The sequence below is a fragment of the Trifolium pratense genome, linkage group LG7 (assembly GCF_020283565.1).
Source record: "Trifolium pratense cultivar HEN17-A07 linkage group LG7, ARS_RC_1.1, whole genome shotgun sequence".
In the NCBI taxonomy this organism is placed as follows: domain Eukaryota; kingdom Viridiplantae; phylum Streptophyta; class Magnoliopsida; order Fabales; family Fabaceae; genus Trifolium; species Trifolium pratense.
In genome coordinates, this window is record NC_060065.1 from 14920931 (window position 1) to 14938639 (window position 17709).

Below are 17709 nucleotides of genomic sequence, written 5' to 3' on the forward strand. Positions count from 1 at the left end.
CTCCTATAACTCACTCTGATAAATAAGGTACATAAGGGTCTATTTACTTAAAGAAAATGTTAATTGATTTCACTTTTAATTGCAAAAATTCCACTCTGTTTTCACTTTGGTTTTTGCTTTCAAATATTTTTATTTTAAAGGATACAGTGAATTACTGCGACATCTGTGGTCATGTAAATTAGGGTCTGTGGTCTGGTTACAATGAGGAAATGTTTTTTCGTTTAATTGTTTTCACTTTTAATTACAAAAATACTACATTATTGTCACTTTGTTTCCTGTTCCCAAACAAAATAATGATATTGTTTTCACACTGTTTTCAATTTACTCATATTTTTTATTTATATTTGTTGTTCTTCATGACATGTAAATATCTCCTTTTGTTTGTTTGCAGGTATTAATTGCACAGTTTTGGAGAGAAACAAGGCATTTTCAAAACATCCACAAGCACACTTCATCAACAATCGATCCATGGAGGTTAATACCACTCTTTGATAAATATTTTTATTTCCTGAAAAAGCACTGATATATTTTAACTCTCTGTGCCATTATAGATATTCCGCAAGATTGATGGCCTTGTTGAAGAGATCCAAAGGTCTCAACCACCAGTAGACTTATGGAGGAAGTTTGTATATTGCACTTCCCTTTCTGGTTCAATTCTTGAATCTGTAGATCACATACAACCTCAAGGTGCTATTCTATAATCCACTTGAGCCAATTTCCTGTGTGATAGCAATAGGAAGATTACTATTTTAGGGTAGTTTTGACAATATTGCATAGCCTTCAAAAATATGCAGTATCAACATTCAGACTACATGATGTTTTTATCATTTTGGTCAACATTAAGCTTCAGAAGATTCATATATCTTGTACTTGTTGCCAGATCTTGAGCATGTTGTCAGCCCAGTCTCTGTAGCACATTTCTCACAGTACAAGTTAACCATGTTACTACTCAAGCAACTTGAAAATCTAGGCTTCCAAACATGCGCACCTGAAAGCTCAGAAGGAAATAAGCAGTTCCGTGACAAGAAAATATTGATGGGTCATGAGTGTGTATCCATTGACACCAGCAATGACTTCATAACCGTAACTGCGTCTTCTGTAAATAATGGGAAGCAAGTAGAAAAGAATATCCGTTGTAATATCCTTATTGGTGCAGATGGAGCAGGAAGTACTGTGAGAAAGCGTGTAGGAATAGATATGAGAGGTGAGAAAGACTTGCAAAAACTTGTCAGCATCCATTTTCTTAGCAAACGCCTTGGACAATTTTTGCTTAAGGAAAATCCCGGCATGCTCTTCTTTATCTTTAATACTGAAGCAATTGGGGTCCTTGTTGCTCATGATCTCAGGCAAGGAGAATTTGTTTTGCAGGTATGATATGCATAAATGTAAAAATGTCACCATTTTGTCTTGCAACTGGTTTTTTGCAAATCAAATGTCTGATGCTTATATTATTGCAGATACCATTTTATCCACCTCAGCAAACAATTGAGGATTTCAGTCCAAAGGTATCATCTACTCATAACAAAAGGTTTATACCGAATTTTTTAACGACATTTGTCATAATATGAGGAATAAAATATCTTGCTAAAGCTAAAACATGGAGTTTTGAAGAGGTCATAGGCCATGCCTGTTGATGTGATTAAGCTTGGTACATTTATAAGTATTAACACACTGAAAGGGGTTTGATTCTTAATAGGCATGTGAGAAGTTAATCAGCAAACTTGTTGGTCGGGAGTTTGGAGATGTGGATGTAATTGATATAAAGCCATGGATTATGCATGCTGAAGTTGCTGAGAGGTTTGTATGTTGTGGCAACCGTATAATACTTGCTGGTGATGCTGCTCATCGATTTCCACCCGCTGGTGGATTTGGTTAGTTGTTTTTATCTTTATGTAGATAATATATGTTTACTGGTGTGAAACAAAAATAGTTTGCACTGTATCACTTTGTACCCTTGCAAAATAGTGTAGAATCCATATTTTTTTTTCTTTTTCCATGGGAACATTATGGTATCATGTTTGGAGTGAGGCAGTCTCAAGGTGGAATGTATGGGATATGGTTGTGTCTTTCTTTCTCCGAACATGGCATTGCCTTTTTCGTAAAGGTACATGTTGGAATATGTTTAGTTTCCTAATTTGTTATTTCTAGAAGATTCTAAACATATCATTATTTCCTTTTATTTCTCCTAAATCAAGGAGATAGCCAGTTGTACTTTTATTATAAATACCAACCTTGAGCTGAGGAATAAAATTATTACAGCATTTACACATATTTTTTAACATGGTATCACGAGACCTAGGTTAGGGTTAGAGTTCCACTGTAAAAAATTTCTGTTCGACCCGTTCTTTTACCCGACCCATTCTCATACCCGTTTAGTCTCTTATGGCCGACTACAACAAGTGGCCTTCCCTCGGCCAGGCCTATACCGGATCCTCGGTCAATAACGATGGCCAACCACCAAGTGCTGGCCGCGGAAACGGAGGAGGTGGCTGCGTAGACGGAGCTGGCCGCGGAGACGGTGGTGGCCGTGGTGGTGGGATACCAGACATCGGAAAGATACCAGACTTTATCGCTAACAGTAGCGGTAATGGCGGAAACAACGGAAACAGGAACAAAACTGTTTATGGTGACAGCGATTTCAACACAGGCTTCAAAGACAAAGAGGGTTCCTCCCTCAAGGTCAATATTCCTAAGATGAACGGGAATAACTATAATCAATGGGCCCAAACTGTTCGCTTGGTATTGGATGGTAAAGGAAAACTTGGATTTTTGACGGGAGCATTCGCTGAACCTGCACAAGGAGACCCACTTCACCAACAATGGAAGTCTGAAAACTCCATGATTATTGCTTGGTTAGTAAGCACTATGGAAACTGGCATAGGCAAGCCTTACATGTTTTTGCCTTCTGCAAAGGATGTGTGAGCCTTACATGTTTTTGCCTTCTGCAAAGGATGTGTGGGAAGCTGTTAAGGAAACATACTCTGATATCTAAAACGCCTCTCAAATCTTTGGTTTAAAGTCACAGTTATGGCATGCTAAGCAAGGTGACTGGAATGTAACTGCTTATTACAATGAGTTGCTGACCTTATGGCAAGAGTTGGATCTTTGTTATGATGACAATTGGAAATGCGCAGAAGATAGTGTTTTATTTCTAAAGAGGCAAGAGAATGATCGTGTGTTCATGTTTCTCGCTGGGTTGAATAAAGATCTTGATGAGGTAAGAGGTCGAGTATTGGGAAATGTTCCATTGCCAACTCTTCGTGAGACTTTTGCAGAAATAAAAAGGGAGGAGGCACGGCAAGGAATTATGATGGGCAAGACACCTCGAAGCTCTGAATCTGAAGGCTCGGCTTTGGCAACTAGAAACCCCTACGAAGGAAAAAAAATTAGACGAAGTTCCTCGGTGTGATTACTGCAACCGCGAATGGCATACGCGTGACGATTGTTGGAAGCTCAAAGGCAAACCTCCTAACTGGACTCCTAATTGGAAGAAGAAGAAAGGTGGTCGTGCATTCCAAGCTAGTAATTCTGATCAAGGACGACAATCTACTTCAACTCAGGGTCCATTCACTACGGAACAACTAGAGAAACTGTTCAAACTCCTCGAGTCTCAAACTCCTTCTTGCTCTGTAGCAACAAAATGTAACTCTGTTTTTCTTCGTGTCAGTCCCAATCATACTTGGATAGTAGATTCAGGTGCCTTTGATCACATGACAGGTGAATCCACTTTGTTCTCTTCATATAGTCCATGTGCAGGTAATCAAAAAATAAAAGTCGCAGATGGCTCCTTTTCAGCCATTGCCGGCAAAGGGTCAGTTGTGTTGTCTCCAATGTTAACTCTTAAAAATGTCCTTCATGTTCCAAACTTGTCCTGTAGTCTAATGTCTGTTAGTAAGTTAGCCCAAGATATAAATTGTCAAACTAATTTTTTCCGATCTCATTGTGTCTTTTAGGATTTGAACTCGGGAAAGATGATTGGCAGCGCTGAGGAGAGTGGAGGACTCTACTACTTTGACATTGGATCTGCATCACAACTACCTTCTAAAACAATAAGTTCCTGCTTTGAGTTTTTTCTGTTTTGAATAATCATGATGACAATATTATGTTATGGCATTTACGATTAGGTCATCCTAGTTTTCCCTATTTAAAACACTTGTTTCCAAAGTTATTTCGTAATAAGGATATTTCTTTGTTTAAATGTGAAGCATGTGAATTTGCGAAACATCATCGTTCCCATTTTACAATACAGCCTTACAAACCATCAAAACCTTTTTCTATTATTCACAGTGATGTTTGGGGCCCTAACCGTACAAGTACACTATCTCTTAAGAAATGGTTTATCACCTTTATCGATGACCATTCAAGGGTATGTTGGGTGTACTTGTTAAAGGGGAAATCTGATGTTTGTCAGGCTGTAAAAGATTTTTGTACAATGGTGCAAAACCAATATCAAACTAATATTCAAGTCTTTAGAAGTGATAATGGCAAAGAATATTTTAACACTAATTTAAGTGATTTTTTTCTTGAAAATGGAATTATACATCAAAGTTCATGTCCTAATACTCCCCAACAAAATGGAGTTACAGAAAGAAAAAATAGACATTTATTGGAGGTAGCTAGAGCTTTACTTTTCTCAACTAAAGTACCAAACTATTTGTGGGGTGAAGCGGTTTTAACTGCTGCCTATTTAATTAACAGAATGCCTTCAAAAGTTCTCAATTTTCAAACTCCAATTGATACTTTCAAAGAATGTTTTCCTAGTACTCGTGTTTCAAATGATTTGACATTAAAAAATTTTGGTTGCACAACATTTGTACATGAACATAAGAATGTTGGAAAACTCGAACCACGTGCTATAAAATGTGTTTTTGTTGGATACTCCCCAACCCAGAAGGGATATAAATGTTTTGATCCAAAAAACAAGAAAATGTATGTCACTATGGACGTTACATTCTTTGAAAACAAATATTTTTTTGATGATACTCATCTTCAGGGGGGGAATTTAAAGGAAGACTCGTTTCAAACCGAGGACATGAGTTTTTTTAATAATTTATCTTTGCCTGAATCAGAAAGTTCTAAGACTTATAGTTTTGCACCAACAGAAAATGGCCATGATTCTTTATCTGAGCCTACTCCTGTTATGAGTAAGGAACTTGGTGAATCTGAGCCTACATTTTCTCATGAAGAAAACCATGAGAATTTTCAAAGTAATAATGATGATCTAATTGAAATGCCACAAAGTAGTGAGTTATCTAAAGAGAATAGGTTTGAAGCAGAAAACAACATTTGGAAAGGAAAGGTTTTTGTGAGAAAGAATCACAAAGAAAGTGATGAGTCCACATCTCAACAGTGTCATGAATCTGAACCGGGGAATGATCAGCCTCCTAAAAACCGAAAAGGTAAGTCTATCTCTGTTTCTGAGAGTCGTATCTTGTATCCCGATATAGATGATCCAGTTGCTGTTAGAAAACCTGTTAGATCTTGCACTAAACATCCCTTGTCTAATTTCATATCATATTCAAAATTGTCTTCATCATTTTCTGCTTTCACCTCAAAATTGTCTAGTGTAGAAATTCCAAAAAATGTACAGGTTGCTCTAGAAGTTTCAAAGTGGAGGGAAGCTGGACTTGAGGAGATGAAAACCCTTGAAAAGAACAAAACTTGGAGTGTTATGACACTACCGGATGGGAAGAAGACGGTTGGATGCAAATGGGTGTTTACTGTGAAGTATAATTCAGATGGGTCAATTGAAAGGTATAAGGCTCGATTGGTAGCTAAGGGGTTTACTCAGACCTATGGTATAGACTACTCAGAGACATTTGCTCCTGTTGCTAAATTGAATACTGTTAGAATTCTCTTATCTGTTGTAGCTAACCTGGATTGGCCCCTACATCAGTTAGATGTTAAGAATGCCTTTCTCAATGGTGATTTTGAAGAAGAAGTATATATGGACATTCCTCCTGGTTTTGAAGACAGGTTTGGATCAAATGTATGCAAACTAAATAAGTCTTTGTACGGATTAAAGCAATCTCCTAGAGCTTGGTTTGAAAAATTCACTCAGTCCATGATGAAACAAGGGTACGTTCAAGGGCAGGCTGACCACACCTTGTTCACAAAGTTCTCCCAAGATGGGAAAGTAGCTGTCCTGATTGTTTATGTCGATGATATTGTTCTTACTGGAAATGATACAGTTGAAATGGGAAGAGTAAAAGAGAAATTAGCAGCAGACTTTGAAATCAAGGACTTGGGATCCATGAGATATTTTCTTGGTATGGAGGTTGCTCGATCAAAAGATGGTATTGTTGTTTCCCAGCAGAAATACATCATAGATTTATTGAAAGAAACGGGAATGAGTGGATGTCGACCGGCAGGTACCCCCATGGATCCTAATGCAAAACTTTGGGAAAAAGGTAATGTTCCTGTTGATACCGGAAGAAACCAGAGATTGGTTGGGAAATTGATTTATCTGTCACACACCAGACCAGACATTGCTTTCTCAGTTAGTGTAGTAAGCCAGTTTATGCATTCTCCTTTTGAGGAACATCTTGAGGCAGTCTATAGGATATTGAGATATTTAAAGGCAACTCCCGGAAAAGGATTATTTTTCAGGAAGACTAATGAAAGAAATGTGTCTATCTTCACCGATGCTGATTGGGCAGGTTCGATTACTGATAGAAGATCAACCTCTAGATATTGTGCCTATGTTTGGGGTAATCTTGTGACATGGAGGAGCAAGAAACAAAGAGTTGTAGCAAGAAGTAGTGCAGAAGCTGAGTTTAGAGCTATGACTCAAGGTATATGTGAAGGATTATGGATCCATAGAGTCTTAGAAGAACTTAAGATGAAAATTGAGCTTCCGTTGAAGTTGTACTCTGACAGTAAAGCTGCTATTAGCATAGCTCATAACCCGGTTCAACATGATAGAACCAAGCATATTGAGATTGATCGACATTTCATAAAAGAGAAGTTAGATGCTGAAATCACATGTTTACCTTTTGTAACTTCAAGTCAACAAACTGCAGATATCTTAACCAAAAGTTTGGCAAGACCCACCTTTGAGCATTTGATAGGCAAGTTGGGCATGACAGATATCTATGCACCAACTTGAGGGGGGGTGTTGGAATATATTTAGTTTCATAATTTGTTATTTCTAGAAGATTCTAAACTTATCATTATTTCCTTTTATTTCTCCTAAATCAAGGAGATAGCCAGTTGTACTTTTTGTTAAGAGTCCCACATCGGTTGAGAGATGGCCTGACTAAGTGTTTATATACCAGAGACAATCCTCACCTTACATGCCGGTTTTGTAAGGATGAGTTAGGCCCAATACTCAATTTTAAGATGGTATCAGAGTCTCTCCACGATCCTTTGGGCCACCTGTTATCAGGTTTCCGCTATCGGGCCACTTACCGTTTATATCCACGCACCAAGCCCAATAGTCCTGGGCGTGAGGGGGTGTGTTAAGAGTCCCACATCGGTTGAGAGATGGCCTGACTAAGTGTTTATATACTAGAGACAATCCTCACCTTACAAGCCGGTTTTGTAAGAATGAGTTAGGCCCAATACTCAATTTTAAGACTTTTATTATAAATACCAGCCTTGAGCTGAGGAATAAAATTATTACAGCATTCACACATATTTTTTAACAGTACATTTGATTAAGGACCTTAAAGGTAAAGGTAGAGTAGCTAAAAGTTTTCATCAGTGGTTGATGATATTTCTTTAAATTTAGAAATGAACAACTGATCCTTCCCATCCTTCTCATCCTTTCCTAACACCTCCAGAGTCCAGCCACACAGAATCCAATAGGGGAAAGGAAATCAAATAATCAATTAACTTAGATGTTTAACATGGCTGGAAAAATCCAGTGTCACAAGTAAATGTTAGTGTTAGATGGAGGTTTTTGTTTATGGTTTGGTGCATCAACTTTGGTTTTCTTGAGAATAATTTGGGTGCTTTATAATATCCGTTTTCAAAATCTCTGGCACTGTAATTTCCTAAATCATTTTTAAAATGACCAAATTGAAAGAGCACTTGTATTAGTGCAGCTTTTTTTACCCCCAAAAGTCAAGAGTAATCCACTCCTTTTTTTCAGTTTTTTGTTTGTACATACAGTTCCAGGTCAGGGACAGTGAGGAAAATATAGGATTTGAACCCACAATTTTTTGTTAATGCAATGCTGTTCATTTAAGTATTTTTTACATAAAAAATTGGTGTAATGTTGCAGGAATGAATACTGGAATTCAGGATGCACACAATCTTGCCTGGAAAGTTGCTTCTGTGATAAAGGGTATTGCCCCAACTTCAATGCTAAATACCTACGACATGGAACGTAGACCAGTAATGCTTTTATCTTCTGTGACATTTTTTTAATGTTTATTTATATTCAAATTAGACAAACCCATCGCCATTTATTTCTGTCAATTGTTGTCAGATCTCTGTATTTAATACAAGGTTAAGTCTGGAAAACTATAGAGCTGCCATGTCTGTTCCTGCTACACTCGGTCTCAATCCAACTGTTGCAAACACAGGTACACAATTATTTCATGTAATGATTTTCTTTTATTTCATAATCAATCAAATAATCTTGCAAATGTTGCGCTGTTCAACTCCTTCCTTGCTAAATAACTGAAACTTAACTGATTTTTGCTCATTTGGTTGCAGTTCATAAAGTTATTATTAATGGGGTTGGTTCCATCTTGCCATCTGGATTGCAGAGGCTAGCTTTGGATGGAATTTTTGCTATAGGCCGTGCACAACTCTCTGAATCTGTTCTAAATGAAAGCAACCCCCTTGGATCCTCAAGGTTGGCTAAGCTAAGACATATATTTGAAGAAGGGAAAAGTCTTCAACTTCAGTTCCCTGCTGAAGATCTTGGTTTTAGGTATCACTGTCTAAATATGACATTTTCTACATTTTGTATGAGCTATTTATCACCATTCTTTGGTTTTAGGCATGGCTGTTACTGTAGTTTTACATTTTGTACAGTAGTAAATTGGGCCAAATCGATAATTATCATCATCTGTAATCATTTGCGATTATGTTTAGCATTTTGATGGATGGATCATAAGATGGATGAGCATTTTGGGGGCACATGTCTAACTAAAAGCTGTTGTACTTAGATACCTACAAGGTGCAATTATGCCAGAGAGTAGTGATGTTGAGAGTTCCCCACAAGTACCCACAGGTCGTCGGAGGGACTATATCCCTTCAGCACAACCAGGATGTAGACTGCCACATATGTTTGTGAGAGTAAACCGATTAAGCAAGGTTTGTAGCACCATTAATTTATAAATTTTAACTAAATGATTAGCTAGCTCGTTTTCATTGGTTTTAATCATCAACTTTCTTCTTTTGTTAATATAGTGTAAGTAATGTTTTGCAGGAGATGGTTTCTACGCATGATCTTGTGTCTGGAGATAAAGTTGAGTTCGTTCTCATCATAGCACCTGTAAAGGAATCTTATCATTTAGCTCGTGAAGCATTCAAGGTGGCTGAGGAACGACAAGTTTGTCTCAAAGTGTGTGTTTTTTGGTCTACTGATTCTGGTGTAGGACTTGATAAAGGAAGTAAAGAAGCATTATCACCCTGGAAGAATTATGCAGACGTTGATGAAGTTTGTTCAACAACTGCAAATTGGTGGGATATGTGTAACATGACAAACAGAGGCGCTATTTTAGTTAGACCCGATGAACATATTGCATGGCGTACAATTTCAGGACTTGCTGGGGATCCTAGGGCGGAAATGCAGAGGGTTTTTTCTTCTATACTTAGAGCACACTAATAAAATAAACATACAAATTTGTATTGATTCTTACAGGAGTACTGGTGTTTTAGGTAGATTATTGTTTTTTTGAGTAAAAAAGAAAAGGTAATTTTTTCGTTTTATTTTTTTTAATGTAACGGCTTCTAATAATGATGAAACAACCAGGTTGTTTCAAGTGTTATATTCTTAAATTTTTTATTTTATTTTGAACAGTTTGCTGTGTGCTACTAGATTCGTTTGTAGTTTTTTGCTAGAAGAACTAAAGGAGAGTCTACATATTACCGTGTCATTCTGAATTTATGTTGGGAACTATTTCATTTTTATGTTCTTATATAGATATAGATAGGGGGATCCACATCCATCTGGTGTCTGTTAGGTCATGTGTGAATGTCAGTCTAAACTCCATTTGCCAAAAGCAAGAACTGATCAATTTGAAACACAACCAATTTCATCAACATTTATTTTCCTTTATAAGTTAAGTCGTGATTATAAGCAGTAGTTTTGAAAATTATTCAAACGGAGAATCATAAATGGTCTTGTGCTCCATATCTTATGTCGGATTATAGGTTGAAGAATGTAACATTCAGAACTGCAAAAAGGAAAAGAAAAATTTGCTAATGAAGATGAAAGAACAGTTTCTAATATCAGACGAGCTACATATATCCAGGGTAACAGACTACAAGCAATTGCATAAATAAATCCTTTCAAACATTAATGAGATCAAAATCACAAACTAATGATTCCATAATATAGATACTTCCACTACATCAAGTACTAGTAGTGTAATCAATACAATTCAATTTTTTATCACCAATGTTGGTATGATTGTATGAAGGTTAACTCAAAAATGTAGGCTGAGTTCAAAAGGAAAATTAGACTTTTCTGGGCGAGCGAGGCTTGATCCAGATACATGGCGTTTCAAATTTCTATGCAACGGCCCCTAGAGATGCCAACAAAGGAATCCTCAAATATTATCATCTATCAGTTATGTCATTAGCATTTGTTTCTCAATTCTCATTGTATAACCTAATTGTTTTATTGACGGGACACAACTTTTTATTACTCGTATACAAACATGTCTATTCCAGTATTTCTGTTAATGCAAAGATTACTTAAAAAATGTAGATTGAATCCTTCATCAAATCACACTACAATAATAAAGGATCAGCTAGATTTTCTTGAAAAGTAAGAAACTTATTAGATAAAAAAATTCTATGTTATTATATCTTTAAAATGAGAGACTTGTTGGATAAAAAATGTTCCATATTTCATTTTAAAAATGCCCATGGAACAGGACAAACAAACCTAAAAATGAGATTCAATATGAAGCAGAGACACTAGACACATCAATACCGATAATAATTTGAGAAAATGGCATAACTCAATGTAATCATATGCATCGGTGTCGGACACCAACGTGTGTTTGACACCGAGACACGCCTAATCTGAGTCTATGCTTCACAGGATTCAACCAAGACAAAACTCTATAATTTTGTTTTAGTGAAAAAACGTTTTTTAAAAACCAAACTGGAGAAGACATTGTTTTAGTGAAAAAATGTTTTGAAGGTTCTGAACGTACGTTATTACAAGTGTGAAGTAATTTTTTGATATAATGGTGTCTGGTTTATTAAACCTGAACCAGAAAGTGAATTGGTTGCTGTTCTGGGAGTGCATAGCATAGCATACTATCACAAAAAAACATCAATGATGACTAGACGAGGACTTTACGGTGTGATTGTTAAATCCGTATTCCCTAACATATACTACAAAAAAATGAGTTTTTTTCCCTTATAATTTAGGACGGAGGAGTAGCTGTGATTTGTGATGATGATCAAAACAAGAGATTCATAAGCATCGTTAAGAGATACTCCCTCCGTCCTAAATTATAAGGGAAAAAAGTCTTTTTTTTTCCCAAATTATAAGGGAGAAAATCATTTTCAAGAATGTTTTTATGTTATTCTCATAAAATTAAATGCAAATTGCATTAAATTTTCTCTCTCTACCCTTTTCTCAATAAACAACAACTAATAAAAATTATTTTTACATTTTCATATGCAACTTATGTTGGAATATTTTATATTTAATTATTATATTCCAATAATTGTTATGTGGGCATTTATATTTAAATTAATTATATTAGCTATTTATCATAATAAGAGCCTTAGTTGATAAGTGATCAGATAAAGTTAAAAGGCTAAATGAATTTCTATTAAGATATTAATTAATGAACTAATTAGTGGATATGGACGAAAATATGAGTGGATGTCAGGATGACCAATTCCGGAATAATGGAACCCTAATTGGCCATCACACTATATATATAGGCTATGGTCCCTAATATACCATACATAAACAAATAATCTCTTCTCCCCATCTAAAGAGAGCTCAAGGCATTAGGGTACCAGTTGAGGAAGAACCACACAAGCCAACGGATACTTGTCGTCCGTCTCTCTCTTTACGTTTCAGGATCGGTTTGTTCTACTTCCATCTGACGGTTAGTATCTAATGGATTCTTCTATCCAGGTATTCCTAATACTAATTCTTCATAAATCAACATGTTGTAGATCCTGTTTTATATGCATGCTACTTCTGTTCTATCTAACTTCCGCACTATTTGTATAAGAGCATGACTTGTATGTAATTAATTGGTAAATTAATTATTAAAACCTATCAATTGGTATCAGAGCGGGTCTTCATGTTTGATTTATTGGAATTTTAATTTTTAATTATCTGGATTTTACTTTTAAAAGGGGTTTTATGTTCTTCCCCAATTATATATGAACCGTCAACCGATACGAACTTTGGAAGATTTAAATCAAATATTCTGTTTGTTTTCGGTGAAAGGAATTTGAATTTTGATTGCTTTATTCAATTACCATCATTAATAGTATTGTATATTGGGCACCGGTTTCGCATGCATGTTTTGTTCAAACGATTTTACTGCCATGTGATTTCTTATTTTGTTCGGCCCTTTCTTTGGTTTGTAATATGAATAAAGTATCAAGAATTTAATGTTTTGGTATGAGTCTAGACGATAAAGTTTTGTTTAAGATGTGATTTGTATATTTGCGGACTATATGTATCTGCAATATCCAGTTTTTTGTCAAATATAAAAGATTTGATCCTTTGGTATAGATATATTTGACTTGCAAAGAGTTTTATAATAGTAATTTTTCATTCATTCAATTTGAGTGTTCGGTGATTTTAATTTCTTGGTAATGATTAAGATCAATTACAGGACTGTTTGGAAAATATAGTCTTTTATGAATTTGGATTAAGTTTTCTAATTTCCAAATCAAATGTTTTAGCTTGACTCAGGTAAAGTTTATTTTATAAAAAAAAAAAAAAAAAAATTAATAAAAATAATAATAATAATAAGGATCTAGATTTGATTTTAGTGATTCATTTTTTTTCTTTTTCAAATCTTTCGGTTTGGCACTCTCAGTGTTTGTTGTATTGTTATAACTCTCCGGTATTTGTTATACATAACAAACAGTCTGTTACTAAAAATAAGGATTTGAATTTGATCAAAATTTTGTGACCTTCAATTTTCAAATCAATTTTTTTTGGTTGACTTATTTATGAAATTTGTTATATTGTTATACTATCTAGCCATTGTTATAGCAAATAAGATTTTAAATTTGAGTTAATTTGGTGATTTGAAAATTAAACTTATTTGAATTTGACCTAAGTTTCAAATATTGATATGCAGTTTATTTTATATTTGAAATTACTATTGACTCACATGAATTCTTGTACACAAAGTTTATTTTGAGAAATAAGGTAAACAAAGAATTATTATATATATATTTGGTTATTTGGTCATTATAAATTTTATGGCAGATTATTTACCTTTATATAGCACTTATCGGTGATTCTCAAAATATTATGATCCAATCTGGTATGTACAAAATTAAAGGTTTCGATTCTTTAAACTTTTTGAAAATAAGATTCTATAATTATTTGTTTAAATATAGTTATGAAGTTTTTTTTGTTTCCTTTTGTTTAAGAAAAAATTACAATTATAGAATTTTATTTATTTATTTAAAGAATCATTGAGTATATATGTGAACTAATTCTAGCATGACAGTATTTTGCTACGTAAAGATGCAATTCTTATTTGATTTAAAATTGAATATTTGGACTTTAGCATGATTATGATGTTTGAGGTTATTGTTATTAAGTTTCTACAATAATTTTTTTTCCATGCTTTTCAAATTTATTTCATGCTAATGTTTGTTTAATAGTGAGATTTTATTCTCACATAAGGGATGTCATTTAATCTTATGATTATCAAGCGACGTCATAAAGAAAAATGACCTACATTTTGTGGGTAGTGCCTTGTAAATTAAAGAACTTTCCCATTTTAATTTATTAAATTGTCTAGTAATGACGATTGAGTTGGTTGAAACAACATGTTGCCGAAGTAACCTCTGTTGCGTAGATTTGATTCAATTGAACTTACAAAAGATGTAGTGTGAAATTATTCATGTGAGTTGTCGTCGGGCCGAAGCAAGGCACAACTTGACCGGATAACTGCATACTTGTGATGGTAAATGTGTGGTGATTATAAAGTTATTTACCATGTGGATAATAGGATGCCCGAAGGTGACTATTGTTTGACAGAACTTATCACCAATGTTTGATCATTGCATTGAGAGTACCGCTTGCAATTAATTCTTACAATCCGAAGATTGGGGATTGATGGTGCGCTTGGTATCTTGTTTGAATATTTTAATTTACAAATAAAGTTTTGCATGTCTCTATAATAATTTATTGACATGTCGAATAAAGTGGTGTTGGTGTAAATCCATACAAGTATTTAATTAGTGGATTGCATTGACACTTATAATGGTAAACATGTGACGATTATAAGGATTTTTTTTTTTTTGTCAATGTTTGATCATTGTCACGAAATACCACTAGCAATTGATGTGATTTTCTAAGGGCTTGACATCAATGGTGCACTAGGTATTTTGGTGAGTAATTTTTGTTCTCTATAAACTAATATTGTTTATGTATCATTCGGTTATCACAAAAGAGTTGTATCAATAAAGTTGAAAGTAAATTCGACATGAAAGTCAATAAACTAAGGGATTGCCTTAATCACAAAGGGAGATTGTTTAGTCTCAATCATTGTCCAAAAGAAAATCTGGAAATTTAGAAAATAAAGTATTTTCTTATATGTTTTAGCATTGAGAAACTTATGTATGATCTTACTTATACGCATCCGGAAATAGTGTATATAATAAGATCATTTGGCAGATACTTGAGCAATTCAAAAATTTGAATTGTTGAAATGAGGCAACCATAAGGATTGTTATAGAGGACAATAATTTGTGCTCACATATCGGAGATTTAACAATTTGGAGATCATATGGATGTTCAACTCCGATCCTTTTAGATGTCTATATATAATGGACAATCTAACTCAAGAAATGACTGTAAGTATTTATGTCACTTGGTTGCATAAAGTAAAAGATTTTGAAAGATAACTCAAGTTATATTGTGACATACATCGGTCGGATAATGTTTCAACATCTATTTTATAAAATTTGTTGACTTATTAGTTGTTGTTGAATGATAGAACATATAGAGATAAAGTTTATGCTAGCTGACTCACTAATCAAAGACGTGACACCTAAGGCCTTTCATATTATTTTTGTCACTAAGGATGTCTTGGATTAGTGGGAGTCTCTCCTTCTTTATGTTCTAACTTTGGTTTTGACACTTTGTTAAAGTTTTCTGCAGAAATAAAGTTTAGGGTTATTATTGTTATAACTGTTTCTGTACCTTTTGTGCAAATATTGAATTTGCAAACTTCAGTTTGATCTCACTAAAGTTTTCAGTTGGACTAGTTGGAAATTGACATGATTTAGAGATCACATTGCATGTAATTTCCATGCCACTCATCCATATCGATCTATGTCATCAAGCACATTGATGTGGTGGTCGTCGGGGTTCCGTCACGTTATACGTCAGTGACAAGAGCCGCGGTGATCCCATTATTAATGTGTAAGGTGGACCGGATTGTAAAGTTGAAATCTAAAAGATAAATAGCATTCAGAAGCGCGCCTAAAGAACCATGATATAATTATCAATATATATTGCCCAAGTGGGAGATTGTTGGAATATTTTATATTTAATTATTATATTCCAATAATTGTTATGTGGGCATTTATATTTAAATTAATTATATTAGCTATTTATCATAATAAGAGCCTTAGTTGATAAGTGATCAGATAAAGTTAAAAGGCTAAATGGATTTCTATTAAGATATTAATTAATGAACTAATTAGTGGATATGGACGAAAATATGAGTGGATGTCAGGATGGCCAATTCCGGAATAATGGGAACCCTAATTGGCCATCACACTATATATAGGCTATGGTCCCCAATATACCATACATAAGCAAATAATCTCTTCTCCCCATCTGAAGAGAGCTCAAGGCATTAGGGTACCGGTTGAGGAAGAACCACACAAGCCAACGGATACTTGTCGTCCGTCTCTCTCTTTACGTTTCAGGATCGGTTTGTTCTACTTCCATCTGACGGTTAGTATCTAATGGATTCTTCTATCCAGGTATTCCTAATACTAATTCTTCATAAATCAACATGTCGTAGATCCTGTTTTATATGCATACTCCTTCTGTTCTATCTAACTTCCGCACTATTTGTATAAGAGCATGACTTGTATGTAATTAATTGGTAAATTAATTATTAAAACCTATCAACTTATTCCAAGGAAAACCCACAAAAACATATTTCAAATTCTCATGTTTTCCTTTTTCTTAATAAGTGTGATTTTATTATTTTCTCTTATAATTCGGGACGGAGGGAGTATTGTTCAAGAAAAAAACAAAGGAAGGGATATTGTCATCGGATTTTTCGGTAACAAATTAATTAAGGAGCAAATCACATAAAGGATATCATGTGAGTTTAGCAAGTGAATGATTTAAGACCTTTGGATTAACTTAAATTGATGGATTACATTTGGTGTCAAAATAAAGTTTCACACCTGGTGTCAACGGATCATAATATATATATATATATATATATATATATATATATATATATATATATATATATATATATATATATATATATATGAGTATACAAGAATCTGTGTATTAAACTCTAGTCTATAATTTGCCTATAATAGAAAAAACTATTAAATACAATTGATATACAATTTCCTATTATAAGTTATATGCTTTGATTTTATGTTGAGCAGAGCACTGCCAGCACATGCTTACACAATTCACACGCCTAGTTGATTTGCTGAAACTTTGGTATTCATTAGCATATTGATATTTTCCTTAATTTGAATAGTATATCCTTAACACCCCCCTCAAGTTGGAGGTGGAATTGAAATCTCAAGAACACCCAACTTGCCGAGTAGTCGTTTATAAGCATCGCCTCTGAGAGGTTTAGTAAAAATGTCAGCTAGTTGGTCAAATGACCTGAGATATGAAGGACTGATAAGACCTGATTTAATTTTCTCACGAACGAAATGACAATCAATTTCAATGTGTTTGGTGCGTTCATGGAAGAAGGATTTTCGGCAATGTGAATAACAGTTTGACTATCACAATAAACTGTGATAGGGTGATGATGACCAATACCGAGATCAGAGAGAAGATATTTTAACCATCGTAACTCAGAAGATAAAGTTGCAAGAGAAAGATATTTTGCTTCAGTAGAAGAACGTGAAATTGTTGGTTGCTTCTTGGTTTTCCATGAAATGGGATTAGAACCCAACATGGTAAAATAGCCAGTAGTGGATCGACGAGTTGTGGGGCAACCAGCCCAATCAGAGTCGGCATATACAACTAATGGAGCTATGCTAAAAGGAATAATCCTTTGCCAACACTCCCTTTAAGATATCGAAAGACCTTTGTGGCTGCATCGAAATGAGAGGTGCATGGAGATTGCATGAATT